The 15,526-nt window shown below is 36.0% G+C and overlaps 1 long non-coding RNA gene across 1 annotated transcript; it reads left to right on the top strand.

Moving 5' to 3' along the window:
* Window positions 1-309: 309 nt before the first annotated feature.
* On the top strand, window positions 310-6,344 carry LOC140000756 (uncharacterized). The gene is made up of 3 exons (XR_011805956.1): window positions 310-470; window positions 2,770-2,827; window positions 5,990-6,344. It is a non-coding gene; the product is annotated as an uncharacterized lncRNA (long non-coding RNA).
* Window positions 6,345-15,526: the final 9,182 nt, after the last annotated feature.

Genomic DNA, 15,526 nt, shown 5'->3' with positions numbered 1-15,526 from the left:
GGTTAAGCAGTTAGCACACTTGGGTAGACAAAAATAAATTAATGAAAAAGCATTGAAAACCCATGATTAGGTACATAAAATTGATAGGTACAGTTATTCTATTTATCACAATGACTTGCGATAATATGTATAATAGCTGTTGGGAAGAAAAAAAAAAAAGAATTTTTATATTGGTAGTGAAACAATGAAATGTGAACAAATTAACCCTTGCTAGATACCATATACAGTTTGTGCCTCCAACAGTTGAAAGACATTAATAAACTGAGGTGGTCAGGGCTGGAGCAGTTGCCCATGGGGGCTGAAGTCCAGCTGTGTGTGGGAAGGGGCAGGGCCAGGAGCACACAACAGAGCCCTAGTGCCCACGTGGGTCTGCCAGGGAGATGGCATCAAGCTCTTCTCAGGCATGGCTCTTCTCAGGTATGGCAGGAGGCAAGGGCCTGGTACCAGGAAACCTTTTCCCAGGAGTAGAGGTGAGCGGGGGCATGGGCTGCTTGAGGCTGTGAAGTGTGCATTAAAAATCCATAAAAATATAATTCAGTCAAAGTACACAAAACATTTGTGGAAGGGTAATTTTATAGCAAAAATCTCTCACCTGCTTTTCCCATAGCAAAATAAAATTGTAAAGAGGTTTTATCTCTATTAAGTAAGACCTAACGTCAATTATTCTGTTAGATTAGAAGCTTGTGGAGAGGAAAAGTTTGGTGAAGCTAAAACTAGCTCAGAGTTTAGTACACAGTAATCAACAACGACAGAATTTTAACTGTTTAACAATTTTTAACTGTTGAGAAATGCTAGAGAATACTCCATATTAAATACATATAGAATGTAAATGCACTGGTTTTGCTTATTAAGGACAACAGATTAAATACTGCCATATGACTGTAGATTTGAGGATTATTTTAAATAATTTACTCTCCTATTTCCAGTTGTCTAGATCTTCATGAAGGTTCCCACAAACACAAATATTTGGCATCTTTATTTGGCTGCAAACTGAGAAGCCAGGATTTATTCTTTATTCTCTGTTTTTAGGAAGTAGATCTGATTTCATAATTAACCGTAAGGTGTATGGTAGACTATAAAATTTCTTTTTAATCTCTTCCTTTTCCTGTTTCCTTGGGCTGGTGTTTCTGAAGGGCTAAAAGAAATAGATTTCCAGGTCTCATTACCCTTTGATGTGGTCACATTAAAAATGAGTCTGTAGAAAGGGAAGGAACACTTTCTACAGACAAGAGTGGGCTAATGTCCAAGCAGCTCAAAAAGAGAGATAAACTCAGATTATTCATTTAGACTGACTAGAAGGCCCACCCTTAAATTACTGAGTTCCAAGTTTCAAGAGCAATAAATCACTGAAAGAAATTATTATTTTTTTATATATTTTTTGTGTGTAGTTGTTTCTTTTGAAGTATATGTATGAAAATTGCTGGCATAATCAGTTTATAAATCTGCTGTCATTTCTTTATGACCAGGCATCACAAACATCATCTATTTAATCTATTTTTTTTTTATTTTTGTTTGGAGGGGGGGGTAGAGTGGAGAGGGGCAAGAGACACAACATAAATGAAGACACTACATTAGGATCTACCTATGGAAAAATACTGTGTCATGTGTAGAAGCAGACAAAGAAATCTGAGCAGCATTTCATCGGGGTGGATATTCTGTTTTCATAGCCTGAGGTAGCACAGTTGTTTTTTTTTGCAGCACTTTTTCACTGAGTCAGTATAACCACAATGAATAATCCAACAGCATGGGTTTCTGTTACATTTATTTTCTCCTTGATTCTCAGTAATTCTAGTTGTTCAAAACATGTTGGCACATGTTTACACCAGTTATGCAAACAGTTATGGCAGGTGCAAGAATGAGAGCTGGAGAGCAATTCTGTGTATAAACAATGCATCAAGTGCAGTCATGTAATTTAAAATAAAAATGGGACATACAAGAATAGACTGACAAATGTACTTGTAAAAGTAAATATATATATATATATATTTTATGTTACATTTCCTAGACCATAGTTTTGCTCTTTTCTGGAAGCAGATGCTTCTAGCTACTGTGTGAAACGCTTATATTTTTAGTCAGGTAGGTAATGGATGAGATCTATTTCTAAATATAGGCTGCTTAAGATTCCAGTATGAATTTACATCTGCAACAAATGTGGTCAAAAAGCCCACAAAGCACCCTTTAGACTTTACTGGGTAAATAGAAACTTGCTGATTTCTTTTTCTGTGATGACCTGGGACATCGAACAGTGGAGTACCTGGCTGCCTCTCCTGGGATTTCCTTCTTTGCTGGAACATGAAACTGTTACAGAAAATGTTGTGGAATAGAGGAGGAGTATTTTCCAAAGACCAATGTATATTAAGAATCAATAAAAAAATTTCTTGGTGCCAGTCACCATGTCAAGGTGACTTACTTTGCAAATACCTATTTGTGAATTCAGAAAATGATATACTCACAAAAAAGGGTGTGGGAAGTAGAAAGGATATTATCTTGGATTATTTACTCGACATTTTAATAATATGTATATATATTTACATCTGGTCCATATATAGAATTGGCTCAGCTTACAAATGTAAATATCAGTAAAAATTAGGCATTATTATATGACTAAAATAATAAAGTTTAGCATGTGATAGGTTTGGAAAGGATGAATTTTGATGTATGTGTTATATCTGCAGAAATGGTGTTTTAGCAATTCTTTGATAAACATATATTTATTTATTTTTTTATTTATATGTGTTTGAGAGTTTATTTCTTTGTATTCCTTTGTAGACTTTGGCACTCGGCAGGTGGTGGATTCTCAAAGCAACTGCTTCCTGGAAAAGCACTGGTGAGTAAACCAAGCAAGTCATGTATTACTGAGTCTGAGAGCTGAGTAGCCAGCTCAGCATGTTAGCTAGTGTTTGGTGAAACCTGAAATTTAAATGTAGTGGGTTTTCTTGGACAGAATAAACAGCTTGGATGACTGATTGAGCAAAGACAGCGTTTAGGACCTGGCTCTAACTTGCAACTACCATTCCTTTCACAAATTGTTGCCACTGTAATGCCACATTTGCATTATATATATTTTCTTATTAAAATAAAATAGGTCATTTATGTCACATTCATAAACTTTGAAATAAGATCTGTATTCATTAAATAGAAGGGAAAGCCTATTTCAATCTCATTTATCTCTGGAATTCTAGATTTGCAACTGCATATTTGAAATGATGACCTACTAATAATATCAACCTTATCTTCCTGAAACAAGGCAGTGAAACACTGCAAACTGATTTAATGCAGTGACTATGTTGTTCCTTTGGGAGTTTTCCTTTTACTTAAGCAAGCACTTGCCACAAACTTCTAAGTACCTGAAAGGGAATATCTGCAATTTAGATATAAACAAGCAATAACTAATTAAAAAGCACTTGTCAGCCATGAAATACAGTTTGAGAGTATAAAGAATTGATGTGTCTATAAATTACAGGATAAAAAGAATTAAGATTTTTTTTTAGAACAAAGTTCACAGCATACTGGGTGATTTGTGTAGACATGCATATTTTTTTTTTTTACTCCTGGTCAAGGCATGATTCATAGTAAAAGCCTTCATCATAATTTCTTGGGAGTGGTTGTCAAAAGCATTATCTAAAACAAACAAACAAAAATAAAATACAGAAAAAAACTGTGAAAAATAATGAGAAATCATTCAAAGTGCTCAAACAAGCAAAAGAACAAACAAAAAACCCACAGCAATTCAAGTAATTCTATTATTCAGGCTTGTTTCACTACATTCAGATAGCACATTCTGGGGAAGCTCAACATACGCAGTCTGAAGTCTTATTAAGACATCTTATTAAGATCTGGTTCACAAAATAACAATTCAAAATTATTTTGATCTTATACATGAGTTGTATCCATGTTATGGGAGATCTGTAACTAACCTATCATTTTATTTTTATGTATTACTTCCAAGGTTGCTTTTGGAACTTAAGCGCAAAGCTCAAGCTCTGGTAGCCTAAACTAAGGAAATTGTTTTACAATGCTGATTCTAGGGAAGACTCATCTTGTTTCATAGTGCCTGAAATATTAACAAAGATTAATCTGTGAAAAAAATCTCTATTTAAAAATAGGGATTTATAAATGAGATTGTAACTGTTCAGATAGTCAAATTAATGAGTGACAGAAATATTATATTGAATATAGTATCTCTCTTCCAATACATAGTTCAGATACTGGTGTAAAAGCAGATAACCCATTTGTATCTGAAATCACAGTGCTGTATTTGCAGAGATCTAATCCTGAGGATTATCTCCAAAAAGAAAATAGCATTTTTCTGATCTATATGTGAACTTCAGTTCTGTCAGTTAGATGTAATTCTAGAGGAAAATTAAAAAAAAAAAAAAAAAAAAAAGGGATACAATTTACCTCACAGAGAATGGAATATTTATTCTTAGGTTGAAAACAAGTCAGATACAAGTAATAGCTCTTACTGAAGAAAATTGCATTAGGGCAGGAGCCATATAAACTGAAAGAAAATATACAGAATAAAACAAACAGAAACTCTACTACATGGAAATAGCAAAAGCTATTAGAATTTTAATAGCTATTTTAGAATTATATACATATAATCAATATATAAATTATTAATATATATAATTATATACAATATATTAATATTTATCATTAATATATCATTTATATATCATATTTATTTATATAAATAAATATAAATAATATTATATGTAAATATTTTCTATAAATTATATAAAAATATTTTTATATAATATAAAATATAAATGTATTTATAATATATTGATATATTATAATATTATATATAATATAATGATAAATAATAATTATATATAATATATGCTATTAATATATTATTGACATATTATATATATTTATATATTATATATATAAACATAATTTTAGTAGCTATTTCTATTTTATAGCTAAAGTCAAAAGTGGTAATGATGGGTATAAACCTTTAATTGTTACAAATATGAAATACTGTGACACTGGCACACACCTAAATCCACTGTTGATCTTAATAACTCATGCACTGAGAGTCTTGCAGGTAGTATTACTGTAGGAGGGAAGGTTAAAATATGAATAAATGTATTAAGAAAACAGTCTGTTTTGCGGTAGAAGCTATTATCATCATCTGGTGCTAATAACTTGACATAAGTCCCTTCTCTCATAATGACTTTAACTATTATTTCCTTAACGTATGTTTGTCTCTTGAAAACTGTCCTAAATTCTAACTCTTTCTGTCTTTGACTTCTTTTTGTCTTATTTCCACAAATAGACGTAACATCCCTTGCATGAAGCAAAATGTTAAAGGTCTTTGTATCTCATCTCTTTTCTGAAGAACTCATGAAACTAAGAGGGATTAGAGTTGATTAATTAGTATTTTCTGAGCAAAACTGTCTCCCCTCTCCTCTCCTCTCCTCTCCTCTCCTCTCCTCTCCTCTCCTCTCCTCTCCTCTCCTCTCCTCTCCTCTCCTCTCCTCTCCTCTCCTCTCCTCTCCTCTCCTCTCCTCTCCTCTCCTCTCCTCTCCTCTCCTCTCCTCTCCTCTCCTCTCCTCTCCTCTCCTCTCCTCTCCTCTCCTCTCCTCTCCTCTCCTCTCCTCTCCTCTCCTCTCCTCTCCTCTCCTCTCCTCTCCTCTCCTCTCCTCTCCTCTCCTCTCCTCTCCTCTCCTCTCCTCTCCTCTCCTCTCCTCTCCTCTCCTCTCCTCTCCTCTCCTCTCCTCTCCTCTCCTCTCCTCTCCTCTCCTCTCCTCTCCTCTCCTCTCCTCTCCTCTCCTCTCCTCTCCTCTCCTCTCCTCTCCTCTCCTCTCCTCTCCTCTCCTCTCTCCTTTCCGTTTGTCTCTGCCTCATCTCCCTCTCTTTTGGACTGTAAACTGCTGTCATCATATATCTTGTTATTCACCATATCTTGAGCAATCTTGTCTCCTAACCCCACCCTGATTCTTTTTTTTTTTTTTTTTTTTTTTTTTTTCCGATACAGGTAATTTAAGGAGAGGAAGACTTTTAATTCCAACAAAGTGCAAAATGTCATGGCACTGTGACAGAATGCTAAATTCTGTGGCTGTATAATCACCATGTTCTCTGTGATTAGGGTTAGTGATATCTGACCTGCTAATATTCAGCTAATTTTTTCAATTTGATTTATTGATTATCTTTATAGTTTATTCACAATGGAATAAACCCACTAGAATAACTATGAACCATATATGTATTTCATCATTCTTTGCCTGTATCTTCAGTTATTCTCTTGAGAACTTGAAAAATTATTAAATTCTATGTGATCTGTCTTGATACTAGGAACTATTATGTATATAGGTATTTGATTATTACTTCTATGAAATTTCTGCCTTTTTTTCTTAATTGTAAGTATGCAAGTTCAATCATTGTCTACAGTTTTTCTCAATGGATTTTCTCCTCTTTTTTTCTTAACAAAATTATGATTTAGAATAGTTTGCCTGTAGCGCATGACATTTCACGTTACACTTACTTTTTAATTCTATCCCACTTTTTTTTTTCTCCTCATTGTCCTAGTCAGTTTGATTTTCCCATTTTAAAATGTTAAATTTTCCCAAAGAATAAAGTGTGTTACAATATTTTTAAATGCTATTACAGTACACAAACAAGTTGGAAACCTAATCAAGCCTTTTTCTTTTCATTTTTTATGCAGACCTGCTTCAAGCAGGTCATATTTAGTCATATTAGACCTGCTTCTAGAAAGGTCATATTTAGTCTGGGCACCATACTTTGTGGCAACAAGCTGAAACCATGTAGGGCATCATTATTATTTGTCATCACAATGTTACAGCCAGGTGACAGAATTAAAATTAGCTTCTGTGTACAATATAGTCCACAAAAGTATTTTGTTGTTGGAGAACTCCATAGGTCTGTTGACTTATTTTCTTTGTAGTCCTTTCCCCATACTCAGGTTAGTGTCCTCATCCAGATTCATCCACTTCTCATCCAAATCCATTTCTCATCTCATCCAGTACGTAGACCATAGGTAGTCTAAGAAATTTTCTCCAAGACAGCTTCTTTGAATGCATTTGTACGAATAACTGAAGCTGAACCAAAAACTGTGGCACAGAGAGAAGACTATTCCTTTCTAAATTGTCATGAATCAGTTTCCTTTCTGCTTAGCATATATAAATATACAATATATGAGCATATAGCAGCTCAGCATATGGGAAACTGTCTTTATCCCACATCTACATCCACTCAAGTAAAAAAGCTCCAGCCATCAGATTAGGTGGTATTTTGTATTAAATTATTCAGTTTCTTTTGTTTCCACCACTGGATTCTGGATTGCGCTCCACTTTTTATGAACTACTTACTTATTAATTGGACAAGAGACTTTCACACAAGTGTCTCACATTTCAGCTGCCATTACCTGAAAAGATAACACTTTTATTGTTGCTGTGAACACTTTTATTGTTGCTTTTTTTTTTTCTCCTTGCTTTTATACTTAAAATTCAAATAACACAAAGCAAAAGCAACAGTAGTTTACAAGCTGTATGCTACTTTCTCAATGTCACTGAACCACAACAAACTCGTTGAACAGTCTGTGTTAGAATGCTGACAACTCCCAAGAGATTTTGGCATATGGGGCCTTATTCAATAAAGTACTAGACAGACCTTAAAAGACCACATGATTTGAGAGACACTCAACAGGATGTCCAGGATAATGCATATTTGTCAAAAGCAAGGCACAAAATAAAGACAAAATGTATTTTACAAGGTCTAGTTACTGCATTTAAATTTTAATTTATTTTAAATATCAGTATCTCAGTTTTATTGTGTCAGGACAGGGAAACAATTTCTACACAGGTCAAAGCAAGGAAGCTGCAAGCAGATGGTTACTGCCACTAATCTCTATGATCTATATTAACTTCAATTACTTTCCAATCCACTAGAACTTCTCTGTTTTTTCTCAAGCGTAGTTCCTTACTATAAGGTTAAACATGGAAAAGCATGTTTAAAAAACACAATTGTGTGTTTTAGCTTTTTTATGCTCTGTGTAAGAGAACATCAGTGTCTACAGTCAGTACTAATATCACAGGTTTCTTCTCTCCACTCCACTTGCAGAGTCACAGCTCTCAGTGAACGCTCCGTAGAGACAGTAACAGTCACACATCAGGGTACAAATATCTAATTTCTCTCATTTTCTTTTATCTTAGCATTTTTGCATATTACTAAGAAACATTCTCAGGTCTGCCAATAGATGGGGCTACATATTCTACATATTTAATGGTATTTTCACCCTTGCTTTCATATTGTTTCTCAAGGTGCGTAAAAATTCTGGTTATTTACCCTCAAGTTCTATGAGATCTATTTATTTTTAACTAGTGAGCATTATCTTCTGTCTTGCATTTTTATAAATGTAATATTTTTATAAATTACAATTATAAATTTGCAATTATAAAATGCAATTTTTGTACATGCAAAGATTTCTAATAACACAATCTATGTTCTATCTAACCTCCTTTACTAGATTTGCACCTTAGAGTAAAACTGACTGCATTTGTGTCTCAGTCTTTTTTTTTTTTTTTTTTTTTGTATTTTTGCAAATATATCTTATTGCGCATCCATGAAGATAAATAGGAAAAAATCATTTACCTATCTGCTACTTCAGTATTTATTATAAATGTATTTTGATGTGGAAAGAATTCTGAGCTTTATTTGCTTTCTCCAGTCAGGCCAGAAGTCCACATTATTTTTTCTATTTTATGAAGCTTATAGTCATTATTCATGTTTCAGACAAGAAGATGTAATCTTTCATAATATTTCTTTGTAACCTAATAATTTTTAAAAACTAGACATTATGCCTTACTAATTTTTGCCAATTCATACAACTGGTGGAAAAAAAGAACTATGGAAAAAGATGCAATAGCATTTTTAAAAGAGAAACATCAGGCTCCAATGCTCAAGGCACTGTAGTAGATGAGGTCACATGGTAGAGGACGGGACAGCATTCCATATCACTATAATTTACTGCAAACTGTAAAGTAAATTTTGTGATATTTTAATTATCTTACACATAGGAAAAATAAATTTAAGAGAGAGAGAAATGGAGACAGAGAAAACTTAAAATTGGAGTGTCACTTGCTTGCAGTTTCATATCCCATATGATAGACATTTTTAAACAATATTCCTCTCTTAAAATGAAAGAATTATCATAGAATCATAAAATATCTTGAGCTGGAAGGGACCCACAAGGATCATCAAGTCCAACTCCTGGCTCTGCACAGGACCACACAAAATTCAGACCAGATGTCTAACAGCATTGTCCAGATGTTTCTTGAACTCTTACAGGCTTGCTACTCTGACCACTTCCTTGCATGTCTTGTTCTAGTGCCTGACCACCCTCTGGGTGTATAACCTTTTCCTAACACCCAGCCTGACCCTCCCCTGTTCCAACTCCATGCCATTCCTTCGGGTTCTGTCACTGTGTCCCTAGAAAGCAGAGCTCAGTGCCTGTCTCTCTGCTCACCTTGTGAGGAAGTTTCAGACTGCCATGAGGCCTCAGTCTCCTCTGATCTGGGCTGAACAGGCCATATCACCCTAGCCACACCTCATATGTCTTGACCTCTAAACACTTTGCCATCTTTGAAGGCTCTTCTTTAGATACTCTCTAATAGTCTTGTGTCGTTCTTACCATGTGGCACCCAAAACTGCACACAGTGCTAAAGGTGAGATTGCACCAGTACAGAGTAGAGCACAGCAGTCACTTCACTCGTCTGGCTATCAGTGCCATGCTTGATGCACCCCAGGGTATGGTTAGCCCTTTTGGCTTCCAGAGCACACTGCTGACCTTCAACCTGTTGTCAACCAGAACCCCCAGATCCCTTTTTTTCCCTGGGGTGGTTCTCCAGCCTCTCATCATCAAGTCTGTACATATATCCAGGGTTGCCCCTTCCCCAGTGCAGACTCTGGTACTTGCTCTTGTTGAACTGCATGCTGTTGCCCACCCCTCTAATTTACCAAGATCTCTCCACAAGGCCTCTCTACTCTCAAGAGAGTCAAAACTCCTCCCAATTAAGTGTTGTTCACAAACCTACTTAGTATGCCTTCAAGTCCTACATCCAAGTCATTTATGAAAAATTAAAGAGAACTGCCCCTAAAATGTAGAACCCCACTATTAAATGCCCACCAGCCTGATGTAACCCCATTTACTAAAACACTTTGAGCCCGACCCATCAGTCAATTGTTTACCCATCACTTTATGTTTTTATCTATGTATGCTGGACATTTTATCTCGAAGCATATTGTGAGAAGCATTATCAAATGCTTTACTGAAATCCATAAAGTTTACATCAATTGGTTTCCTTTGGTCAGTCACATGGTTAACCTTGTCATAAATGAAAATTAAGTTTGTTAAGCAGGTTTTTCCTCTCATGAACCCATGTTGGTTATGATGATTGACTGGACTGTCTTTCAGTTGTTTTCAAGTAAATCCCAGAATAATATTCTCCATAATTTTAACAGGCAATGAAATAGGTTTGGCAGGCCTATAATTACTAGGGTCTTCTTTCTTGAACATTGGAATATCATTTGCCAGCTTCCAGTTTACTGAGACCTCTCTAGATTCTCAAGACTGTTGAAAAATTATTGAGAGAGTTCCTGTGATGACATCAACCAGTTCTCTGGTTGAGATGGGATGAATCCCTGGGATGAATCCCTTGGGATGAATCCCTGTAGTGGGTTTACATGGCAAGGTTTGGGGGGGGCCATAGGTGTGGCTTCTGTAAGAAGAAGCTAGAAGCATCATGTTAGGTAAGGGCCCCGCTACTGACCACAGCCGAGCCAATAAGCTATGTTACTTGCACCTCTATGAGAGCATATTTAAGAAAAGGGGAAAAAATAATGAAAAAAAGCTGCTTCACAGCAGCTGGGAGAGAAAGAGGAGTGAGAAAGAGCCTTGCAGGCACCAAGGTCAGTGAAGAAGGATGGGGAGAGGTGCTCTGGATGCCAGAGCAGAAGTGCCCTGTGGCCTGTGGTAAGGACCATGGTGGAGCAGGATGTCCCCCTGCAGCCCATGGAGTACCACGGTGAAGCAGGGTTGAGGACCACGCTGCAGCCCCTTGAGGAGACCACAGTGGAACAGGTGGATGTGCACCGACAGAGGCTGTGGTCTGCGAACGACCTCTGCTGGAGCTGATTCTGGGCCGGACCTGTAGTCTGTGGAGAGGAGACCACGTAGGAGCAGGTGACCTGGCAGGAGCTGCTGCCCATGGGAGACACATGCTGGAGCAGTTTGCTCCTGAGGGATGGACCCCGTAGTATGGACCCATATCTGGAGCAGCTCTGGAAGAGCTGCTGACTGTGGGAAACCCACACAGGATCAGTTCATCAAGCACTGCATCCTGTCGGAGGGACCGCACAGCACAGGGGATGAGAGTGATCAAGGAGTGGTGGAGACAAACTGCCATAGACTGACCGCAACCCCACTTCCCTGTTTCCCTGCACCACTCGGGGGAAGGAGGTGGAAGAGGGCAGATGGGGGGGAAGGTGTTTTTATTTTTCCTTTGTTTCTCACTTCTCTATCTTGTTAGTAATAAGCAATAAATCTTACTATCTCCCTATGCTGAGTCTGTTTTGCCTGTTACAGTAATTGTTGACTGATCTCCCCGTCCTTATTTCAACTCTTGAGCCCTTTTCATCATATTTTCTCCCTGTTCCTCTTTGAGGAAGGAGAGTGAGGGAGCGGTTGTGATGCAGCTTGGCCGTCCACCCGAGTAAAACCACCATACTCCCATTAGACCATACAGACTCAAGATGAAGCAGCAAAACTCTCACAAGCTCAGAGTTGGCTGGGAATTTATTGTTACACCATCCTCCAGATGTTTATCAGTACTACTACAGTCCTTGAACTCAGAAAACATGTAGGGGCTCAGAGCCTATCATTGGTGTTGAAGACAGTGGCAAAGATGGCATTAAACATCTCTGCTCTGTGTCCCTGTTTGTGTGGTGGCCAACAAATAACTGACCAATGCTACCTCTGGTCCTCCTTTTGCTGATAACATATTTAAATCCCTTTTTATTGTCCCCCACAGTACTGGCCAGCCTCAGCTCTAATTTAATTTTGTCTGCATGAATTTTTCTCCCACAATGGCCAACAGCGTCTCACTAGACCTTCCATGTTGTCCTTTACTTTCAGTGGCCACTCACTTTCTTTTTCCACCTAAGCTCTAGAAGATCCCTACTCAGCCAAGCTGACCTGTCTCACCTGCTTAATTTTGGACCTTTTGGAAGTGCTGGTTCCTATGCTCTTAACAGGCGATACAAGTTGACAAGCATTGATGGAACCCAGATTCACACAATTATACACAAATAACAATAAAATAAAATAATAAAAAATAATAAAATGGAATAATAAAATAAAATAATAAAAATAATTAAAAAAATAAATAAAATAAAATAAAATAAAATGCTTTTAATTTTTAAAAACATGTACATTTATAGTAAATACAAGATACCTGATACAACACATTTTCTTCAGGGTGTATTTTAATATATTTCAGATTCTCACATAGTAGAAGGAGGGTGTGAAGTATAAAAAAGCAGAATTCAATGTCTGTTATCGTATTTTACTTCCAGATGTTTTCAAGTATAACCTCACAAGCACACTATACTGAAATTTGTTCTTTCCAACCCCTCCCCACCCCAAAAAATTAGATTAAGATTGAAAATATCAAAAACATAAAAGATTATCATTTACTCTTTTAGTAAATACTCCATAGGTCTTTCTATATCTCTTTGGAAGCACTCTAGGCAACAATTAGGGAAACTTGCATAAATTCTGTCTCCACTACAAAACTGGTAAGATTTCAGCATAAAAGTAGTAATAAAATATAAATGAGCAGATCAAGCCCCTGGAGGATAAACAGTAGATTTACCCTGAAGATTCTTATCTACTGAAAAAATGAGGAAAGCAGAAATATCAAATAAACACTCTGCTACTACATGTAAATTTTGTTCATATTTTTTGTGACACTTTATAATTTGAAAGTAAAGGTACAAATAAGCAGGTAAACTCTTGGAAGTAGTTTGGAGAAGTTTCACAACTCAGCTCTCTTTTCTTTATGAAAATGCACATACAAATTCCCCTTTACACAAACTGAAAGAAAAAAAAAAAAAGAGTGTTGAAGAGAAATGCATGTTGTAGGAAGAAAGCTGAAATTAGTATGTTGCATGGTTCCTTTCTTGATTAATGATTTCAAAATTACCTGAGATATGCCAGAATATTCTCTTCGGAAGTACATTCTAGGAAAGGAAACTCTATTCCATAAAATCCGGAACTCCAGAATTACTCCACTATGGTTATAGAAAGGTCTTAGGGAGAGTTTGTCAGTCCAAATTTCCATTTTATCATAACTTTTCTTAGAGGAAAGAAGGAAAAAATGGACAACTGAATGTTGATACAATAAAGAACAATGTCAGTGAATTGAATATGCAGTAATTACTTCACTTACCTGTATAAAAAAGTACCAATAATTTAGGAACTAGATTTCTACAGTTCTTCAAATTTAAAAAGAGAAAGAAAAAGAAAAAGTGTAAGGCTGCAATCAAATTGCTTATTTAATCTAACCTTCAAAAACTTTTCACATGACAGCAACATTGTCTTTGTCCAGACAGTAGCTGTTATTTTCAGGTACTTTGTTCTAGCACTTGTAGTTCATTTTTTTTTTATGATAAGTGTGTCAAAAAGCCAATGGGCAGTTTACCTGCAGCTATGAATGTACATCTATATATCCACTCTACCTCAACCTTTCTGTAATCTGGATATAATGAAAATTGTGTGTTTCTAAACCCTCCTCACTGAGAAAATTAGAATTTATCTTGTTCCAAACAAACTACACCTATTTTTGAAAAGAAATACCACTTAGGCTGTTTAATTCACTGTGAGACAAGTACATCTGAATGGTTTCTGACTATCAGAAATATAAATGAGACCTGCTTTACTCTCTCTGCAGCATGTAAGGAGACTAGGAGAACAAATTTGCTTAGAGGATCATTCTTAGCCCCAGAAAATCACAGACCATCTGAGTTGCTCAAAAGACCAAAGGCTGGTAATTTTAGTACTCTTGTTACCTTTATTCTAGCAGTTAAAGGTCTGTTAGAGATTTTGAGACAAAATACCATAAATGAAAGAATGCTTTTCTTTTTCAAAATCATAAAATGAACTAATAGGGTGAACTTATTAAGTGTTTGCTTCCACAATACATATTATCTTTAAAACAGTCATAATTGAGTTAAACGCAGAGCCTGACTGAACAAATGTGACTACTTTCTGGACAGGAAAAAGAATATCATCCAGATTTTTTTTTCCCTGTAATTCCAGGGTCTCCTTGCAGTACAATAACTAGGAAAAGTGGCTGTGTTGTTTGTTTTTAATATATAAATTGTTTGTTTTAATTTTTTAAGGAATATGGGAATATATATAAAATAAAAGGCATCATTCAAGATTTAGAAGTAACCACAACAACTTCGTAAGAATGGTAAGAAGAATAAGAGGCCTTTCATTCAAACCTAGGTACCTCCTCCAGGAGGAGAACAAACACGTGCCCAAATGGGGCTTAAATTTTTTGGAATAAGATTAGATATGATTGGAGTGTGCTAGATTGAATTCATAGCTATTAAAATTGTTTAGCTAATAGATAATCTCCTGTGTTTCACATGGATCATAGAATCAGAATCATTAAGGTTGGAAATTATCTCCAAGATGTATGGTCCAACTGTCTACCAATATTACACACTAAGCCGTATTCCTAAGAACCACATCCAACATTTTCTTAAAGACCCAAAGGGACATTAATTAAATGCTGTTAATTCTGAAAATGTGCAGTTTAAAGAGTCACATCATTATTTTATATGAAAAGACAGCATGACATAATGAATGCAATATTTTACTTATTTTACAATAAGTAAAACCAAAGGGGGCTGTAGCTTATATTATAAAAATAAATGTATTTTTTCTGCCAAAATATAAAAGAGTGAATTTTAAAAAAAGCTTTTATCTCCATTCTTCAGGAAACTCTATCATCTGTCAGGAAAATAAATAAATAGATACATAAATAAATAAACGGATAAATAAATAAATAACCCTTGAAGTTTCCTTCAGAAAACTTATAAGAAATCACTGAGATAATTAAAGTATATCCTTCTGAAAAGAAAATGGAACAATGAGGTGGGTGAATTGGGACCCCAGCATTAGGAGGTGAGATAGGTTGGAAACCTCACAACTTTGCAACTGGTTGTTCAAGTCTTCCTGGAGATCCTGGATAAAAGTCAGGAAATTTTGTGCTCCCCACCTTCTGAAAGGCCAGCCTTCTGAAATGGTGCTCATGAGTTTACTTGCAAGACTTTATGGTCTTGAAAGGCTTGAAGAGTTGGCTTTTGTTGCAGGCTGCTGTGAAACAAGTATCCCAGGGATCCTTGAAAGTTAGCAGCTTGTAAAGTCATGATGGCAGGTAACTGTTTTCTGAGTAGACAAGTATGCTGGAAATGGATTTTCAGTAGT

Source organism: Anas platyrhynchos, chromosome Z, assembly GCF_047663525.1.
Source record: "Anas platyrhynchos isolate ZD024472 breed Pekin duck chromosome Z, IASCAAS_PekinDuck_T2T, whole genome shotgun sequence".
NCBI classification, from domain to species: domain Eukaryota; kingdom Metazoa; phylum Chordata; class Aves; order Anseriformes; family Anatidae; genus Anas; species Anas platyrhynchos.
This window is presented reverse-complemented; position numbering and strand designations above follow the sequence as displayed.